The sequence below is a fragment of the Gossypium hirsutum genome, chromosome D07, assembly GCF_007990345.1.
Source record: "Gossypium hirsutum isolate 1008001.06 chromosome D07, Gossypium_hirsutum_v2.1, whole genome shotgun sequence".
Taxonomy (NCBI): Eukaryota; Viridiplantae; Streptophyta; class Magnoliopsida; order Malvales; family Malvaceae; genus Gossypium; species Gossypium hirsutum.
Genome location: NC_053443.1, coordinates 56680643 through 56698156, shown reverse-complemented (window position 1 = coordinate 56698156; position 17514 = coordinate 56680643).

Below are 17514 nucleotides of genomic sequence, written 5' to 3'. Positions count from 1 at the left end.
CTAAACCTAAAACATGTAAATTAGCTATTTTAAAATAAAATCATATTAGCTGGATATTCACATATATTATTTTTCCTCCTCCTCCACTCCATTCCACATCCTTGATATATATATTACCACTATTTACTTGTTTACTCATAACAAGCTGTTCACTTGAGTTATAGTCACTAAATTAATTATATCTTAAGCTACAGAACTTTGAATTGATATCTGTAAATTTTCTCTTAAACTAGACTCACATATCTTCTTACCATAAAATTTTCATAATTTTTGGTTTAGCCAATAAGTATAGTTTATTCTTTAAAGTCATCCCTGTTCTGCTATCTGACAGTTTTGACCCTTCTTCACTAAAAATTAATTATCAATTATCTCCTTGTACAGGATTCGGATGATGTTCTCGTTTGTTTCTTTTTAAAATAGACTTATTAAGGATTCTAATAAATAATATAAATTATAACTCATAATAATTTTTGTACAATTTTTAATGATTTTCCAAAGTCAGAAGAGGGGAACCCAAATTCATTCTGACCTTGTCTCACAAAATTTATTATATCTCATAATTTACAATTCCATTGATTACATTGTTTCTTCTATGAGAAAATAGGCTCAATAATATTTAATTTAATATTTTTTTCATCCTCTAATTCAATTTCCATAATTTATGGTGATTTTTCAAAGTTAACCTACTATTTTTGTCCAAAACTGTTTTAGTGCAAAATGTTGATTACTAAATTTATAACACCCTTATTCCCTTTCTCTTTAGTATTTCTCATCACTTTCTCTTATTTTTCTTCACTAACATATCAAGAACATAGAACCTTATATAATAAAACCCTACATTAACATCAATTTCATACTTTTTCAATAATATCAAACTCAAAAATATATTGAAATCTTGATGTTCTTAACTTGCTATATTGATTTCAATCTTTAACTTGATTTTCTCTCTCCTCCAGCCCCTATTTCTTGAATCTAACTTGATATTCTAGCTCCCCATAGTCTCCTTATCAATTTTCTCTCTTGGTGGCTATGGAAATTTCTTTGAATTCAAAGTGAAAATGGTGAATTTTTTGTGTGAGGACCAAATTGTAAAGAAAGTAAAACTTTCTTTCTTTCTATCTTCTTCTCACGTTGATGCATGGAAAAATGGTGGGATGATAGCTTCCATCTTTCTTTCCACACATATATATATACACTAAATAAAATAATAAAATATCATTAAGAAAAAAAATCAAATCAAAATATAATAAACTAATATTTATTTATTTAATCTAAAATATCTCCAACATCATCATTATTTTCTAGATTTCTCTCTTTTCTAATTGACCATTTTTCTCTTTAGATCTTCTAAAATTCCATCATTGAGTCATCACTTAATTTGGTAAAATTACAATTTAGTCCCTCATAATTCTTTATCTATTCAATTTGGTCTCAATTCATCCATTGTCCTTAGGTTCTAGATTATTCCACCCTTAAAATATTTACACTATTGATCCTTCAACTTTTTCATATTTACATTTTAACCCCTAAAATTTTGAGTATGTCGTAATATACTTCCCAATGTTGTCATAACTCAAAATTCTCCTTTTTGTCACTTTATTTCCTTACTATATCAAAAATAATATCTTACTATAAAAATTTTCGGGGTATTACATTCCTATCCCCTTTCTGATCCCAAAGATGTTTCGAGGTAAAAAAACTTATACGGTACTCGACAATCATGGGTGTCTAGATGTTCCTGCAAAAAAAAAAACTTATTTTTGGAAATAAAAAAAATTCCAACCCTAAAAAAAAAAAAACAACCCCTGCCATTTAATCCTAATTCTAAAGCTTATATCCTAAACAAATAAAACTCAGCCAACGTAATCAACTAGAAGCACACCCTCCCTTGTTGTCTAATAGAAATAGACAACATTCCTTTGCAGTAGTAGCCTAAACACCACCAATGCCTGAAGTTGAAGTTGAAATTTTTGCATGGTTGTCTGCCATACGGTTTGGTTTTTGTAAAAAATTTGACCAAAAAATCAATCCACTCACCTTAATCCAAATGTCATTTTCCTTTGAGATCCATATATGAAGCATCTCTTTAATATACTATAACATGCTTTTTGTTCCGCAATTCATATTAAATTTTTAAATATGACACATAAATTAATGAATTAATTTTTAAATAAATTTAATTAAACTTTATGCAAATTATGAAATAAATTGAAAATTGAAAAAAAACATTAAAATTGACTAAAATGTCAAAAAAATAAATGAGCACGACACAATATAAATAAACATGTCAAAATACATGAAAAATAAATTTATATAAATTTACAATACCTTACAAATGAAAAAAATAGTGAGAACTCGAACACATACACCTAATTTTCTCTCTAAATTGAATTATTATTACAAATTAAGTAAAAATATTATGAATTAAGATAAAATATCAACAAATAATTTATTCTTTAAATTGAATAACAATAATAAATTATGCAAAATTTAAAACAAGAAATGAAAAAATATCACAAATATATCAAAATTCATATTTTTTTTACATAATTTTTTTACTTATCGTAAGTTTCATAATCTAATAATAATAAGATTAAAAAATGACGACCTCTTGTATTTTTCATGCTTAATTAATTAATCACTAATAAATCAAATTTTATAAGTAATTTAATTTGCTTTTTTTTTTTAATCTTGTATGGTCCCAAACATACAATAAATGATGTTTAAGCAAAAAAGCCACCAAGTTTGTTCACAACTTAAAGCAATCTTCATTAGAATGTATGGTTTCCATGGATTTATACATAATTGACACTCTCACCCACAATAACTTATTTCTAGCCCAACTCTTTTTAAAGAAAAGCTTGATATCAAACTACTCCCCTTCGCCTCACCAATTTATTGGTTTAGTGGAAAATAATGTGTAAATTTCAAGTTTATCCACAACTTGTTTAACAAGGACTACATTAGGGTTAATAGAGACCTTGACTTTCTTTATGTCGTAAAATTATATTTTATAAAGTTAATAGTTAATAAAATGGTAAAATTTATGTATGGGTAACCATAAAGTTTAGAATCAAATTATTAACGCATAAATGGAATAAGAATAGGAGCAGAGTTTAAAACTAAAAAATTATAGTACAAACAGACAGACTATGAACTGGAACAATTCATATCAAAATTAACTAAGTTAAAATCCACACATAGCAACAACACATGATGTGTCTTGGAGACTCACCTGATCATATTATTCACTCGACCAGTTTTAATAAAGCTTTTGATAATTTGAGTCAATTTGATCTAAATGATTATTTAATGATAAAAAATTGTTTTAAATTTAATTTATTCATAAAATAAAGTTGTTTCTAATATTAAATAAACAATGAATTTAAGGTTTCTGTCCAAACCATGCCCAACCAATAAAGAAATCTAATCCTACCTTCCAACCTAAAAGGTCCAAACATGAAAAGCAAAATAGTGTGCACATTGGATCATCCATAGATCAAAAGGTCCAAAACATCATTTCCACAAGGGATGATGCCATACCATAATATGGAGATTTTGGTTGGGCTTGAAATTCCTCTACATCTCATGACTTGCTTGATTCTAAGCTACTTGACAATGGCTCTGCCAAATGCTCACTTTGGGTTCCATAAGGTTCAAAAGTTTGTTTTAACCCATTACCAAAATGACCCACAATTCTATGAGTATTTTGGAACTAGGCCCAATAAAAATTTTTATACAAGTTTAGATGTAAAAACTAAATGGAGTTAGGGGAAATTAAAAAAGGTTATTTCAATCCAAAATATAAGATGTGGCTTTAAAAGGTTTGAGTTAATAAATATGAAGAAGAAAAGGTAATGCAAAAATGGTTTTTTGGGGGGACATAATTGAAAAAAGAATCTACAAGATGAATAAAGCCATAGAAAAGGGGGGAAAGAAAAGAAAATCTAGCTTGGGCTGGTTTTGTTCAACAGGAAGCTCCAGGGCCTGAACCATCACTGTCAGGCCAGACAGGAATTGGACTAAGCACAATATATAAACATTGAAACCCCACTTCTTTTTCTTGGTTTCTTCTATTTTATTTCCTTGTTTTCCTTTATTTTTTTTAATTTGAACTTTGTATTTTTAAATTTGTTTTTAATACATTAGTAATATACCAAACTTAAATTAGTATATATTTTAAAAGGTACCCAATAAGTCGTTACAATAATAATAGTACCAATTGAGCTAACACTCAATCCATATAAAATTTAAAAACTTAATTAAAAGTGAATGAGATAATTTTTGAAAAATATTAACAAAAACCCCTTCATCTCATTTCATTTCTTTGTACTTAAATAGACCTATTCTTTTTACCTAAATAAATCCTATTAAAAGCTTAATTTTTATTATTTATTGAGGTACAAATTAAAGACTAAAGATTTATTAGAGTGTAACAGAAAAAAGGTTTTCCATATAAAGTTTTAATTTAACCATGAATTTTTCTTATAATTTTTTTCTTCATTTATAACCTAAAAAATGGGAATAATTATGCATAGTCATTATCAATGGGGTTGTTCACCAAAAGAGTGATGACAAACAAAAGCAAGCCAAACTTAGGCATAAAAAGTCTTGCCATTGATTGATTAAAAACATGGGTTTGTTTATACATGGAACTCTTTCTTTTTCTCTCCCCTAGTGATTATCTTTCTATCAAATAAGAGCATCAATTTCTTTGCTTAAAATTATTGAAACATATTGTTGGCTGACATATCCCTAACATTATCTTGAAAACTGTATTTCAAATATTTTAAATTTATATCAATTTTGATACAAATGTCATATTTAATATGATCTCACATAAAGTAAAGTATTTGATCTCGATGAAAATGTGCTTAAATTTTTTATACTCTTCGTACATCTGAAGTTTAATTCTTCTACTTTTATTTTCATGAATTTGGTCATTTTACTTTAAAATTTCAAAATTCAAATCTAATTATTACTATTGTTAAAATTTTTGTATGTATAATATCTTGAAATTTTTTTTAAAAAAAAAACCTCAATTAAATTTATATTTTTAAATCCAAAAGATAAAATTTTTTAAAATAAATACTAGTATCCTCAAATGTCTCAATCATTATTGGAAATCATTCTTTGTCATCCATGAAACTTTGTTTATATCCTAATATAAAAGATGAGGTATGGTTTAAAATTTAATTTCTTTTTATTTTAATTTTGTAAGACTGGACATCAATCATAACAAATTTACATTATTGCTTCCATTATTGCTAGATTTCAAAGTTGTAAATTTTTTAAGCATGCCTAACTTTTTTAGTATTTATTGTATGGTTTCATATATTGTTGCTTTAAACATCAATAAAGGGCAATCATTGTAATTGCTGATGTGAAAACCAGAAACTAGTAAATTTGGATTTACTGCTTTCAAGATTGTTTATTAACATGTGACTTTGAGCTATGAGTGATTGCAATTATGAATCTTCGAGATAAGAGGAAAGTGAAATTTTTTATATTGGTTTTTCTTAGTTTTGAGTTTATATAATGTTTAAAATTATTTATAATTCCTTCGCAATTTATAAATAGGAAGATAATGCGGTTCAACACACTCGAACCTATATCCTATTACACTGACAACAATACTCATATCAATCGAGTCATGACTTAAATGACAACTTAAATCATTGTTAAAACCTTCAATTAAGTGTTTGAAAGAACCAAGGTATTGAGTACAATAAATATATATTATTATAAACATAATTTCGTTTTCTCTTTCAATTTTCTAGACGAGTTTAATAAGAAAATTTTAAGTTTGAAATTTTAAAATGGAATTGCTTGTTTTAGGAAATTTATTTAATAAATTTATATTGAGAATTCTCTTATTTTATTCATCGTAAAAGAGTTTTCTTTTTATTATAAATTTTTGGTGCAAATATAAATTTAAGCATACAAGAATTTAGTAGACAAATTACTAACCGTTGTAAAAGACAACTAAAAGAAACCACTATATAAAAATTGTTACAACATACAGGCTATTCTCTCAATTCAAAAGGCCAAAGTACACTCATATCCCAAAGCAAAATATTTAACCATACCTCCCAAACACTCTAAATAAAAGAGAAAATACTTTCAAGCAAGTAAAAGGTAGGGTTTTGAAAAAGCCAAATACTAGACTTGAAACCACCTTTCCTTTTGCATCCTTAGCAATGTGGGATTTTTTGTAACTGTAATCTTAAGGTTTTAATGCATCATGAATCTAGATATTGATTAGCACAAAATTAGTATGTGTATTCTTTGACTTTCCTTCTTTGTATTTCTGAGTATTAGTATAAATAGGTTGTGTAATAAAGTGTATATACATGAGAATATTTTTCAAAATATTATTTTCTCTTTTCCTCAGTATTTTTCTTCTCTTTTCTTTGTCTTTTTCACGATTGTTACAACAAAATAGTAATTACAGCAACAACCCCTTTTTATTCTCTTTTTCTCCTTTCGGTTTCTTATAGTATTAGAGCCAATCAATCCTCACCGCCCTTTCCATTAAAATACCTAGCCTCAGTCAACCCTTCAGTCGAAAGCCCATCGCCAGAAACCGTGTGTGAGCCACATGTGCCATCATAATTTTTTTTGTCCTTTTCCCACTTACCGGTGCATGAACGCGCATAAGGCCTTCTCTAGCCATCATTTTATGTCACAAGTTTTCATCAGGTTGTGCACTTCTCTCTCGACCATAATGGTGCTGACCACCTACTGTTTCGACCCCAATTGTTATTTTTTCTTTGAGTTCTATCTTCGATATGGATCCATTAGATTCTATTAAACCTTTGTTCTCTTCAATTTCTAGTTCTGCTACCAATTACCATTGTTAAACTTCAAGGTAGCAATAATTATGTGTTATGGGCTACTTCAATTGAACTTTGGTTATAGGAAAGAGCTTCAAAGATCACTTAAAAAAAGAGGTTAATCAAATTGATGAAAATAATAAAGATACCTAAGCTAAACCCAATGCTCAATGGTGTGATCTATTATGACATTCACTTGAGCCGAAGCTATTCACTTTGTTTTAGCCTTGCAAAACATGTTACAATGTGTAGGTTAAGGCCAAGAATTTATACACTAATGATATTCAACAAATTTATAAAATTTCCTATGATATTCTTAATCTACACAAAAAAAAAAAAACAAAACAAAATATGGTAAGCTGCTTGGGTCAGGAATTTAAATGTAGATGGGCCAAGAATTTAAATGTAAGGATAAGAAATGCTCATTAGATGTCGAACCTATAGCACCCAAAAGTTTGACCCATCTCCATTTACAAAAGTCTTTAACAAGAAAGAAGAAATAAATCAATAAAAAATATATATTCTAAAAAACAAAGGGAAAACCTAATCTAAAAATAAGAAGAAAAAAAAAGAAAAAAGAAGAAGAAGAAAAGAACCCTAATCTAAAAATATGAAAAGTAACGAAAATGTCTAGCCTCCAAAATCCCCTCCCAAAAGCTTATAAAATAGTATTTATAGTCCAATAACATTTAACCTTACAAAGACAATTATGCCCTCATTTAAAATCTAACTTAAGCCTTGTTGGACTGCAAAATGCCCATCAAAATTTTAGCCTTGTTAAAGTCGATGTCGCAACATCAGCAAAAAATTACTTCAAGGATGCTTTTGGGCTTCAATGTCATGACAACAACCCTTTGGTGTCGCAACATCGTCATCAAGCAACTTGGCTTCATCATTTGTAGGGGCTTTGGCCGGTGTCGCGACCTTGTTAGGCTACAGTTGTAACCTTAGGAGATGGTGTTGTGACATCAACACCTTGGTGTCACGACTTTGGCTCTACTTTAGGCTATTCTCCTTATTTTTTGCATCAACCAAATGCTTGAAACAAGCTTAACTCAACGATTAAGTTCCTAATGAATAAACTCGTCATTTTATTCCAAAAAGCATAAAAACACAATAAAAACTTAAATTAAGCATAAAATATAATATCACGGAAAATTAATAAAATCTGGTATAAAATACTCAAGAATAAGCTCTTTAAGTGTTTAAAGAGCTTAATTTGGCGTAAATAAATACGACAGGTTACCCTTTCTGAGACTATAGTTGATTAGGAGCAATAACAGGACAATTTTTTTTATGGTACTTACTTTGATCAAATCCTTGCTAGCCCAACCATACCCACTCATAATGATGTGACGACTCAATTTTTTTAATCTCCTCAAACCAATCCCAAGCCAAGTCAAAATCCTTTGTGCTAGCAATACAAAAAACAACCAACAAAGAGATAATCGGAGAGGAAGAGGCAGAGGATCTCGACTTTATTGCACATATCGTGATAAAAGTTTCCACATACATTATTCATGTTGGGTTATACATGGTCAACCTTCTCATAATAATCAACACATTACTCCGATTGTTTTCGCTGAGATGGACTTCTTTCGCTTCCAACTGCTTAGGGGCCAAATCTATTACATTGTTTGGAACATATTGTGATGAATACTTACAATACCAAACTTCCATACAACAATATTCAACCTTGGTCTCTACTGTTTACCCAGATAATTCTTTTGCTTGGTTGACTTAGTTTCCCTCAAATGGACCTTGGATATTTGACTCATGTGCTTCCGATCATATTTTTTGTAATAGGGCTAGAAAGCATCCTTTTAATAATTCTCATGTATGTATTGAACAGGAGTATGATCCAAGTCATTCATCTACTCAACTACCATATTCTCCATATTCGGTCATACCTCAAGTAGACATTAAACTTCGAAAAGGTATCCATTCTTCTCGTAATCTTCATCTTATTTACAATTTTTTGAGTTATTACCACTTATAACCCTTATATTATTCCTTCACCTTGTCTTTATCCAATGTTTCCATTCCCAATATTATTAATGTAGCAAAGGAAAATCTTGGATGGCAACAAGCTATGGTGGAAGAGATGAATGCCCTCTATACTAATCATACTTGGGATATTGTTCTCTTACCGTTGGACAAAACTACTTTTGGTTGTCAATGGGTGTACACAATTAAAATCAACTCTGATGGAAAGATAAAATCACTAAATGCTTGTTTGGTTGCACAACAGTATACACAAATTCTAGATCTTAACTATGGAGAGACTTTCTCTCTGGTGGCTAAAATTTTTTTAGTTTGACTACTGATTTCTGTCACTATAATGTATCATTGGAATATTCATCAGTTGAATATTAAGAATATATTCTTTTCATTGGTGATTTAACTAAAGAAGTATATGTGGAGCAACACTAGGTTTCGTTGCTTAGGGGGAGTTTGGGTTAGTATGTCGATTGGAAATATCTCTTTATGGAATGAAACAATCTTTTAGGACTTGGGTCAGGTGCTTTGATGTTGTTATTCAAGAGTATGGGATGAAGCAAAGTGAAGCAGTGTTGGAAAAAATCTGGCTTGAAAATGGTTTTCTTGCATAACGAAAAATTAAAATTTTGAAAACCGACTCAGTTTATAATATTTATAGCAATAAACTTTAACTGAGTTCATACATGTGTTTAGGCTTAGCAGATGTTCATTGTTCCCAGCTTTCAACCAAAATGATATTCTCCGCTATTCTCGTACCACAAACTGCTTCGAGTGTGGGCTCGAACCAATTGAATTGAAATACAGAACTAGAAAAAGTTTTCTCTCTTTTTAGGGTGAAAACAAAAATTCTTTCTTCTTAATAGAAATTGGTAGAATTTTTATTCCGAAAAAATATATGTAATAGTTGAAAATAAATTCTCTCTATTTTTCGGTAGAATAACAATCTCTCAAATTTGTATTAATAGCTCTACTGGTGTCATCTATTTATAGGAATAAAAGGTACAACCCTTATTTAGTTGTAGTGATTTATTTCAAATAGAAAAAAAAATACTCTACTTAGAATAGGACTAGGGTGGACAGCACATCCTAGTATTCCTACTAGGGTTGTCCCCCCTTCATGTCCATAAAGGGTTTTTGGGTTTCTCTCACATCAGGTCGAATTACGAGTACTTTCTGGGCCTTTTTTACCCAGTACTCTATAATATAATCCAACCCAATTCAGTTTTCTATTTCCCAAAATAAAATTTAATATTTATATATAAAAAAATTCCCATCCATATTTTACCTCAGCAAAATTTTGATGATTTTACCCCAGGTAATATTTTGACAATTTTGCCCTAGGAAAAATTTTGAGAAAATATGTTCAATATTTCACAACTCAGCGTGTTCACTATGACTGAATGGTTTATTTTTATTTTCGGGCTTCAAAACAGTCCAAAAATATAAACTCATTCTTCCAATCATTTTTAAGTAATCCATAAACAAAGATGTTGGATTGAGGTAATTGGATGAGTACTGAGTAGTTGGTTTCGTAATGGTATGTTGTTAGGGAGAGTTCAATCATGAACAAATAGTAAAAACTAAAGTTATCACCGGCGACAAAAGAAGAAGTGACAAAGAAACAAAAAGAAAGTGAAATGAGAACCTGAAAAGGAAAAACGGTAGAGAAGAGATGACCAGAAGCATTCTCGGTAACTCTAAGAAATTAATGTAAAAAGAAACAAAACTCAAAGATGGAGAAAGAAAATGGAAACGTGAAACAATAGAATGAGGGGAATGAGAGAGAGAATGGGAGAGTGGAAGCAAAATTAGGAGATAATCCCTCCATTTATTATTATTTTTAAAACTACCCACTAACTCTTAACAGCCTCCACTAAATCTGATAACTAACTACTTACCAGATTCCCTCAGAGTTAACATAAAAATAATTTTTACTTTACACCCACAGGGATTTGACCATAGGACCTCTAGGTAGGCTAAAGTCTTACCACTAAACTAGCAAGCTCATTCTTATCAACAATCGAGTGAAATAATTTATAAACTGATGTTCAAAGATAAAGGTTTAGGCAAAAATAGCAAAAATTCAATGAAAGGATTCGAACCCAGAACCTCTCATACACAAACACAACACTTATCCACTTAACTAAATTAATTCCCTTAACATAATTTTCACAATCTTAACTCAAAAGCCGGACGTAACCACTCATGATTTCACCAACTCAATTTCTTCCAACCCAATTTTTGGGATGTGACATTCGTTGTCTCGAATGTTAAAATGCACTATGTAGTGGACATCGAACCATGGACATTGAGAGTTAGGTAAAGACGTTAAGGTGGCTTCTTGTGTGATAAAAAGGAAAAGAAGAGACTATGCGATATAGTACATATAGAACCTTGCTAAATCGAGTTATAAAAAAAAAAGAGAAAAATACAAAAAAAATTGTTGAGATGAATAAAAGCAAGGTGAGGATTAAAAACATTGTGAGTGAAAAAGTGCAGAAAGTAAAAAGAGCTTTAACGAAATCAAAGTCGAGCTTCGGAAAGAAAATCTTTCAAGTCGTAATGTATTAACACTTACTAGTTTTGTATGTGCTGATATTGTGTAGTATCTTCTAAAATTTTAGAGAAATAAGGTAGGCGAGAGAAGGAGAAATAAGGATGTGAGTTTATAAATAAATTGGGGGCGAACGGGAAACAATGTCATGTGTTTAACCATTTTTAGTGCTTGAAACTGTTTTGAGCTATCTATTGTTTCAACTCCGAATCGTCCTAAGCCTCAAAACATTACAAGCCTAGAAGACCTTTGGGACCCGAATAATTCTTGAATTGCTTGTATTTATCTGAATGAACATGACTAATTCGTTTTTTGTATCTATGAGTTATCCATGTAATTCATTTTGATGGACAACACTTGTACATACAATCATTTTAATTGCCTCTATATTTATTAGCACTTTAACTTATTGAATAATTGTATTTGCATTAAGAATACTCGAGTTAGCTAGATATCACTCTTAAGTTGCATGTGAAGTAGTTTTCGTACAAGTTCAATATTATACCACTATGTGACCTAATTAGGCTAAGGGTCATTATTTTGCATGTTATGTGTATTTTCTTGAGGATAAAAAAGAGTTAAGTGTGGGGGAGTTTAATCTACCGTAATTTGAAACGTCAAATTAGGCTATCCATTGCACTCAATGAGCTTATTCTCAAGCAATTTAAGTGTCTTTTATATGTGTTTGTCAATTATTAATTTTGTTGTTAATAAATTATTTTTATTAGTTTTAAGTCATTTTTTAGACCTGAATTATCCAATCATGCCATGGGGAACCTAACAAGTTGATTGTGTGTTGTAGAGAGTCGACGGTGGCCCAAACATGAAGAAAACATCACCTAGAATGAGGTATCATGATATCAAAGTATGGAAGTCATGATACCCTTGACAGTGCTGAAATAAGGAGAATAGAGGTCATCTACAATGGTATCGCGATACCAGACCATCGGTATCGTGATATCGAGACCCCCAAGACTCTCAATCTCAAGACTATTGTGGGTATCGCAATATCGCTGCCTGACGAGTAAAAAAAATACAAGGGCAATTTTGTGTCCAAACAAGATTATGTCTTCTTTTCACTTAAAGGAAAAATGGTCATTGTTAGGTTAAATGTTAGTAAGATATAAATAAAAATTTATAAGCCTTTCAATTCAGATTTTTGGTGGCTAAATAGCTTCTTTAGGGTTTATAGTTTTTAGGTTAGATTTTCTCTTTTCTTTTTAAAGATTATATTCTTGTAGTTTTCTTTCTTCTTTTTTTGTAAAAGACTTTGTTAATGAAGATGGATGGAGCTTTTGGGTGACATTGGTTCCACATTTAAACGAACATTTCTTATCTTTATCTCTATATTGTGATTATTAATTGTTCAATGAAATGTCTGCTTAGATGTTAGGTTTTATCATGTGCTAATTGTTGGATGGTTAGTTGATTGGTTGTTTGTTAGCTTAAGTTAATGTTTATTCTTGATTGACTGGTTGTTCGATTATATCGAAATGCTTAATACGTTAGAATTGACGCCTCTAGCGGAAAACCTAGATAAACGAGACCGAAATGAGAGTTTATCCTTAGATAGTTTGATATAATCGTGCTGAGTAGTGACACCAAGAGGTAATCTATATGCCTAGGTGAGACCGAGAGGTAATCTTGTGTGGTATCTTTTAGTCTAGGATGAGATCGAGAGGAGATTCCCAACTAAGAGTGGTAACCAATGTAATCGGTGTAGGTTCATTAGTTTAATTAGCACTCAACTAATTAAACGAACATCGTTTAATCATTTACATTACCTAAAACATTAGGAAGAAAGTTCTCTCCTAAATAAATAAAAAAAACTCCCTCGGCCACCGTCCCATACAAAATAAAAAAATTCTCTCCTAAATTATTTTTTTGGTTAAATGTTGAAATTTTTTGACAAAAAGATTTATTTGTGTTTGTGTTTGAGGGAGATATGTGATAGTTTTAAGGTGTGTTTGAGTTCACGATGATGTGTAGCGCTCGAAGACCCCCATATTTCATCTGCGGTGTAGGGATCGAATCATCACCTTAGAAGCCCATTACATTGCAACTTGGGCTCCAATTCATAGTGGTTATATGGTCAACGATTGAAGTATAACTATTGTAATACTCAATTTTAGCCCGGGCTCACAATAATAAAACAAAGTCTAAGTCCAGTACAAAATTATATCATTTGGCCCGATCGAAATGGCTCATTAACTTGAAAAGGTTGAAGGTCCATCTACAAGCTTATGGAAACATAATCTTCAAGGATATGCAATCTTAGATATGATCTTAGATATGATATATGCAATCTTAGAAGATATGATTTTGTAATCTTAGAGATTTAATTTGTAGATACCCTTTAATCTTAGCCGTTGATGTAATTGATCTGTACCGTTGGATTTGGGGAGGCTCAACTATAAATAGATGTCTCTCCCTTCATTGTAAGTGGGGGAAGTTTGGAGTAATAATAATTCTTAAGAGTATTCCCTCAAATTTCTCTTTTTATTGCATTTTTATTTTCTTTGGCGTGTTCAATAGGGTCCTTTCGACTTCATTTATTTGCGGATTTAGGCCCAGAATTTATGTCAAAGCTCGATTTAGTCTTTTATTATTTATTATTTATTTTTATTAAATTTGATTTTCTTGTTATTAAGTTGTTATTATTATAATTATTATTATTACTATATATACACATACGCATATTTTTTTACAATAATATATATACATACATTTGTTTAAAAAACTTTTATAAACACATGCACATATTATATATATATATTTTTTATTATTATTCTATTTGCATAACTTGTATATACGTATATATACATTTACATTTTATATACATATACATTTTTTATTTCCTAACTTTTATATGCATATATATATACTTTTATATATTTTTTACTTTGATAAATATGTATATACGTATGTTTTCTTATATTATTCTTCATAAATTTTTTTATATATTTTTTTCTAAATTAATTAATTTTAATATATGTAATTATTATTATTTGTTTATATATATATATATGTAATTATCTTTTTTATAATCTATATAATGTATATAATTTTTATATATATGTACATGTATATATTTTGTACACTTTTTTCTCTTTATATTTTTTTTTGTTTATTTCCTTTTTTTGTTTATCAATTTATGTTTTCATTTATATTTTAAAAATATGTTTTTTTTTTATTTCGCTCATTTATTTGATGCTTTGCATGTTATTGATTTATTTTTATTTATTTGTTTGTTTATATTATTTCTATGCCATTGTTGTATTTATTACTATTGTATTTGTTATCACGATATTTATACATACATTATAACATTACATTATCTTTTACTCGAATTTAAAAAAGGAAAATTTTCAAAATAAAAATAATACTCGTATTTAGGATTTTCAAGAAAATTGAGCCCTAACGTATTGGGTTCCGATTTTCTTCGTAAAATCTAACAATCGAGGATTGTTCTTTAATCAAACAAAATAAAACTTGTCATCGGGAATTTAATGTATTGTGTCCTAACGTATTGGATGTGACACGTTGATTTCTCGAGATCAAGATTTTTTTTAAAATATATATATATATAAAGGAAATATTGAATGTTTGAGATTTTAAGAAATCGTGCCCTAACATATTGGGCTGTGATTTCTTCATAAATTTTAAATAATTAAATATTTTCTTAAATTTTATTATACGAGTTTTTTGGACCAACTCATCTTGAAGAGAATAAAATGTTGTGCCTTAACGCATTGGGTGTGATATTTTTCTTTTCAAAAAGAGAAAGTCTTAATAAATAATTTCATTTAACTAAGGATAGTATTTTTTTAAACTCTCGACTTTAAGACATTAATTAATCAATTTGGTACCAATTTTTGGGCGTTATGAGGGTGCTAATCCTTCCTCGTACGTAACTGACTCCCGAATCCGTTTTTCTGAAACTCGTAGACCAAAGTTATTTTTTTAAGTGATCCAATCACACCTTAATAAAAGTGGCGACTCCCAATTTTTGTTTTTTTTAAGTCGACAACTAATTTTTGTTTTTTTTCAAAAAATAAAAAATGGTTTCGACAACTATGGCTCTCGGTTATGCTGACACAAGTTAGAATATAACTCGGGAGTCCAGTTGGCGATGGTTATGCAGTCACGAGTTCAAGTTTCATGCCACCCGAAAAGGATGTTTTATAAACCCCATACATAAGTTTGAGACCATAATATAAGAAAAAATAAGGGGTTTTTCGACATAATCAACTTATTATTTTTCTTCATCTCCACCAAAGCAATATCCTTAACCTCATTGTTAAAACTTGTGACAGAGTTTGGGGCAAAAAGACTTCCGAGAGGAGGAGTGACGGTGACGGTGACGGTGGAGAAAAAGGTGAATGTCCTTTCAGGCCAACAACGATTGTTATGATTAAACAACTCATTAATAACTACAACCGATGTCGTCCCGACTCAAGTTTTAACTTTTCTCCACCACTACAGTGACTCCCCTTCTACATTTCCTCTTGCATCCAACTCTGTCACAAGTTTCGGACAACTATGTTAAGGATACTACTTTTAGTGAAGATGGATAAAAAGAATAAGTTCATTATACTAGAAAGCCCATTTATTTTTTCTTATAATTATAGTCTCAAACTTATGTATGGGGTTTATAAAATATTCTCTTCCGGTATCACGAAACTTGAACTAGTGACCGCATAACAACTATCAACTGGGCTCCTGAGTTATACTCCAACCCACTGCATAACCACAGTCAACTAGGAACCCTAGTTATACTTCATTCCATGACCGTATAAACATCATGAATTGGGAGTCTAAGTTGCAATGCAATGGGCTTCTATGGTGATAGTTTCATCTCGACACGACAGATGAAATGTGAGTGTGCGAGTACTATCACATCACCGTGAACTCAAATATACCTTAAAACTATCACAATGTCTACCTCAAACATAAACACAAATAAATTTTTTCCTCAAATTTTCAACACCTAACACAAATAAAAAAAATTTTAAATGTGTTTTCTATTTTTCTTCAAAATCAATATATTTTCATAAATATCTAAAAACCAACTTAAAACCTTAACACCATGTTTGGTTGGGTGTAATGGACCCTAATCCATGGCCTCACTGAAATGTTTTATAAGATTGGCATATACCTCAAATTTAATATTATTGTGATTAGTTAAATTTGAGACATAGAAGGGGTTAGGAAAGAATCTCCGGAAGCCGAGGCTGAAGCATTCAGGCACAATTGAATATGACAAAAGCAGTGGTCAACATTTGTACACTATTACACCACTGGTGAAGTCCTGAAAGAAAGAATCTAACACCAATTTCACTGCACTAAATTTCAATCTTTGTTTTCTGCTACTTTTATTCATCAAACCATGTGATTTTGTCAGCCTTGCCTTGCCATTGCTACTCGCTCTATACTTTATTTTCTTTTCAGTAATTAGGGTATTAATCGAGTGATTAATTCTTTTGTCATGTTTTATTCTTACGATTAAATCTTAAACTTCATGATTAAGGGATTACACCACATTGTTTATTCACTCTAAACATTCATTCTTCGTTTTATTCCTTTCTCTTTATGAGACACTATCTAATTTATACTTCATTTTCAAAAGTATCTAAATTTAGCTTCAATGTTTAAATTGGTACTTAAAATTTATTTTGGTCCAATTAGGTACCTAAACTTGACTTCTTGATTCAAATTGGTAAATGGCTTATTTGAACCAATTTGAACTATAAAACTAAGTTCAAGTGCTAATTTGAATCAAAAAGCAAAGTTCAGGTACCTAATTAAACTTTGAGACCAATATTAAGTACCTAATTGGACCAAACAAAAAACCTTAGGTACCAATTTGAATCTTAAAACCAATGAACCCGCCATTTGATTTGGAGAGAGAAACTATTATAGTTTTCTAAATAATCTAAAAAACACCGAATTTTTCTAAATAATTTTTTAAAATATAATATTTTTATGATGAATTGGATATTTACATCTTTATATCAATTGGTTTTCTTGATTCTTAATCTTTAGTCGAGAATTGAGATGGTTTTTTATGTATTTTGGGGTCTGAATTATAGAAAGATATTATTGAATTGGGCAGGCTATTGC